Consider the following 4,746-nt stretch of genomic DNA (forward strand, 5'->3'; position numbering starts at 1 on the left):
TAAATAGGGGAAAAAACGAGTTTTTTAAATAAAACTTTTACTTAAATGTGTTTTCCTACTGACATTTCACTCTGAATATTAAATTAAAAATGCACATTAAAAATTCACACTAAGTGAATAAATTATTGCTTTCTGTTTCCTTTAAAAATAAATTTCCTCATGACACACATGCATATGTAAGGTATGCCAACCTTCTGACATCCACTCTCCCCACCCAGCTGAGGCCATTTTTAAATTCTTTTAATAGTTATTTCCAGTTATTCCTGACATACCTGTAGCAAACCAATCAAGAGACCCACAAAGCTGTACTGTTGAGTCTTGGTCACTGCATTTTAGGCTGAATGTATCCACTCAGTTCTGTAGTCAAGCTGTGTATTACAAAATATATGTACTTTATTTTATATCACTAGTGTTAGGGAAAAGGAAATCTGTCGTTGAAATTATTAGAAAATTGGTACTTTGAGGGCCCACCTCTATTTGCCAGTATCACCTTTGGTCCTGAGTGTTCAAATATTTCTGAGTTGAAATCCAGTTGTAATTTTATTTTATTTTATTTTATTTTTAAATCAACCTAACATTTATAAGAGCTGCTCTGGGCAGTTAACACAGTTTGTTTACAATGAAGAGTTATCTAACTTTGAACATACTATACATGGCAATTAGAAATTGTCATGGTAAGGAAAAAACCACAGCCCACTTTCAGCAACCAACACAAAACAGCCAGAAACAGTAAGGAAAATGTAAGGACAAAAGTGGGGTTTTTTTTTTATTATAAAAGAAAAAAATAGTAACTCCTCAGAATCTTAACAAAGGAAGGGAATAATTTCACACTCAAGAGAACAGACACCAAGATACAAAATTACAGTTGTTTGGACTCCAGATTTGTCCCATCTCCTCCAGAGCAGAGATGGGGAGGAGACAGCTGAAGCAAACAAGCAATTCTGTAAAACAAAGACTTAGAAACCATACAGATATGATTAAAATCTAAAATTCTGTTTTGCTTTAAAAAAAATTTTTTTTAATATTATCAAAAGGCCTGCTTTAGTGACATGCTAGTCCCACCGGAAAATAACCCCAATACCCCCTTGTCAGTAACATGCTCAAGTTGACCAGCCAGCTCATATTTCCAAACCCCTGTGTGTACAAGTACATATGTGTCTTTTAAACCTGGGGCTCAGGTGATGGCTACTGCTAGCATGGGCTTCCACCTGTTAGCCAACCAACATCAGCCTCCCCAGAAGTGCGAGCAGGGCAGAGAGAAGCCCTGAAGTGGGAGCGAGGGAATAACAGCCCCAAACGGCCAACTTTTCCAACGTAGCCTCCCCCATCCCCATGCCCACGCAAAAAGGAGATCCTTATATCTAACCAGACTACTTGTCTCAAATTTGGGTTCCCCATAACCAGAATGGCTTTTTGTCCCTAAAGAGAAAACACACATTTATCTGCACACATACATATATATAATTTTTTTGTTTTTACACTTAAATAGAAAAATACTACTCTGCTTTGTGTCATAAATGGAGGACCACACAATGACAACTTTTTTTTTTTTTTTTAAGGTAGGGCTATCCATTTGTTTATGTGGAGCCTGTCAGGGCGTTGAGCCCTAGGCAAGGGAAGCACCACACCAGATCTAGGTTGTTTTTCCTACCTGACTTCCCACCTTTCCTTTCCCCCTAATTCTCACTTTTGATAGAAAGTTGGTTACAACCTTGAAAGTAATAGAACTTCCCACCAAGAAGGGAAATCGTAACCTAACCACAGAATCCAGCACCCCTGTCCCCCACTCAGTAACCACTCAGAAAAAGTCCTCCCCATCTCTTCACAATGACTGGGCTCTCTGTCCAGAGAGCTATGCCTATTGGACAAACACACCTGATTAAATGGAAGCAGTGGTTATGTTTCCCCACCCCTGCTCCCAACTAATGCACTAGGAAGCTTCAGTGATAGGAAAAAGAAAAGGGCAGGGGTAGGTAGGTGGTTGTGCAGTGATTAAGAACTTGACCCCTTCAATCCTGACCAAAGAAAGCAAGAGATATTAACTGGGTGTGGAGAATTAAAAAAAAAAAAACAAGAACCTTGATATTCCACCCTTTGAGTTATAGCTATTATGACATTGAGAGGGGTGAGAGTGAGTTAGATGTAGAATTAAGAGGGGTTTTGAGGGCTGCAAGTCTAGTCCACTTAGTTCTTGTACTGGAAGGGCTCATCGCTGGTTTCATTCAGAAGACGTGCGGATGAGGGCTTCTGTCACAGCGAAGGGGTCACAGTTGGCAGATGGGTGACGATCTTCAAAGTAGCCCTTCTTCTCCTGGCCAACAGTCCGGGGGATGCAGATGCTAGCACCACGGCTGGCCACGCCAGCAGAGAAGTCGTCGATGATGGAGGTTTCGTGGAATCCAGTTAGGCGCTGGGCATTGTCCAGGCCTCCCTTGGGATCGTAGGCTCGGATGTGGTACTGGTGCCACTTGCTTAGTTTCTCAGTGGCCTCCTCAATGTACTTCAGACCATTGTCCTCTCGCATGGCCTTGGTGCTAAAGTTGGTGTGGCAGCTGGCACCATTCCAGTTCCCAGGAATGGGCTTAGGATCAAAGGTGGCAGTCACACCAAAGCCTTCACACACACGATGCAAGATGATCATGGGCCACCCAGAGATGATCACCCATGTCAATTCCTTCACAGGGTCCTATCTGGAACTCCCACTGTGCAGGCATGACGGCATTCATGCCCCTGATCTTGATGCTGGCGTACAAGCAGGCCTGGTAGTGAGCCTCCACAATATCCCTGCCGTAGGCCTTGTTTGCTCCCACACCACAGTAGTAGGGACCTTGGGGCCCAGGAAAGCTGTTGGAAGGCCAACCAAAGGGGTGCCCATCAGTGCCCATGAGGGTATATTCCTGCTCCATTCCAAACCAGGGGCGCTGGTTGCTCACCATGTCCATTATCCGTTTACAGGTGTGCCTGCAGGCTTTCGGTTGTACTTGAAGACTTCACAGAACACCAGCTTGTTGGGGTCCTTGCGGAAAGGGTCCCGAAACATGGCAGCAGGGACAAGATACATGTCACTGTTGGACCCTTCAGACTGAAAAGTGCTAGAGCCATCAAAATTCCACTTGGGCAACTCTTCTACACACTTGGGTTCAGAATCCAAGGTTCGGGTCTTGCAGCGCAGTCCTTCTCCAGTACCGTCGATCCAGATGTACATAGCTTGGACTTTCTCCCCCTGAGGTAGGGCCATGTACACCTGCTTGATGCCTTTGTTCAAGTGGGAGCTCGCCGAGGTGGCCATGGTGGAAGGTGTTCTGGGCGCCGAGCAAAGCGGCAGGGCGAGCAGGCGGCGAGAGCGAGGTGAGGAGAAGAGAGGCAAGGAGGACGGGGAGGCGCTGCTTAGACAGCCGGCTCTTCTCCCATTCTCGGCTCTCTCCAGTTGTGATTTTAACAGCTGTGTGTCTTTGGCGGTTTATAGCAGCTCTGGTCATCTCAGCGTCCTAGGTACCTGTGTTGCTACACCCCTCCCCTGCGAGGGCTTCAGTACAGGAGACAGGTGAAGTGAAAAGACCAGCCACGGGCTCACCACTGACCCTCCTCAAGCCTGGTGTCACTCTGCATTTTCAACCTTAATACATATTGTCACTACAAAAATTAAAGTGGCAGGCTTAACACTTGCTAGGAGTGCGTGTGTGTGTGTGTGTTAAGTCTCTCAGTCATGTCTAACTCTTTGCAGTTCCATGGGCTGTAGCCCACCAGGCTCCTCATCTCTAGAATTCTCCAAAGAATACTGGAGTGAGTTGCCATGCCCTCCTCCAAGGGATCTTCCCGACTCAGGGGTTGAAACTTGAGTCTTCTGCATTGCAGGTAGATTCTTTATCATTTGAGCCACAGTTTATTGTAGAGCTTGAAAACCAGTGATGGAGTCCAGGAGGGTGAACCTGTGATGGTGGAAAGACAAGAAGGAAACACATCTGGAAATGGGTGCTTGTGCTGTGACCTGAGCTATCTCCACTCTGATCACCCCCTTCTGCAAGGTCAGGAAATAAACACAGTCACTGTTTGTATCTGTACCATGGCCTTTCAAACGTGATTTTATCCTAAAGGTAAGATTCATGGATGTAACAAAATAGCAATAAGCCGAAACTGCATTTAAACAAGGTAATTATGAAAGTTCAGAACTAGAAAGCTTACCTTGTTTTGTATAGCAACTGAGGACCTTCAGATGCACTGGGTTTTACTCTTAAGGATGGCAACAGGGGTTTCACTCCTGACTGGTTTGGGACAACACTTGTCAGGGCTAGAAGGCAGTCTGAAACACTTTAAACAGCAGGTCGTTTCCTCAAGCAGGTTTCTGCCTGTAAGCAGTTCCTGTCGTTCTGTTCCCCCCAACAGGATGGGGAGTCGGACAGCTACTGGGGGCCACCGAGTCCCACAGAGACCCCCATGGATGATGGAAGCCAGGCTGTGACCCAACAGCCAGGAGGGCGCAATCACTCCTGTAAATGTGCCCACAGTCTTCTGTTATGAGGGTCAAATCAAACATAAACTGTCCTCTCACAGTCCTAAGCTGACCATCTGGTCCACTGCCCACAGCTCCCCATCTGCCATCTCCTCCTCAATTGTTCTTCAGAGAAGCTAGGAAAAACAGCCCTTCCATGGACCACAGGGCTATGGAATCACAGAGAAATACCCTACAGTGAAAATCATACCTTCTGTGTGCTACTTCATAAGTTGGAATCAATTTTGGTTTCCAAC

At 45.6% G+C, this 4,746-nt stretch overlaps 1 pseudogene; it reads right to left on the bottom strand.

Moving 5' to 3' along the window:
• Positions 1 to 2,080: 2,080 nt before the first annotated feature.
• LOC110145703 (glutamine synthetase pseudogene) lies at positions 2,081 to 3,684 on the bottom strand (annotated as a pseudogene).
• Positions 3,685 to 4,746: the final 1,062 nt, after the last annotated feature.

Source organism: Odocoileus virginianus, chromosome 32 (genome assembly GCF_023699985.2).
Source record: "Odocoileus virginianus isolate 20LAN1187 ecotype Illinois chromosome 32, Ovbor_1.2, whole genome shotgun sequence".
Classification (NCBI taxonomy): domain Eukaryota; kingdom Metazoa; phylum Chordata; class Mammalia; order Artiodactyla; family Cervidae; genus Odocoileus; species Odocoileus virginianus.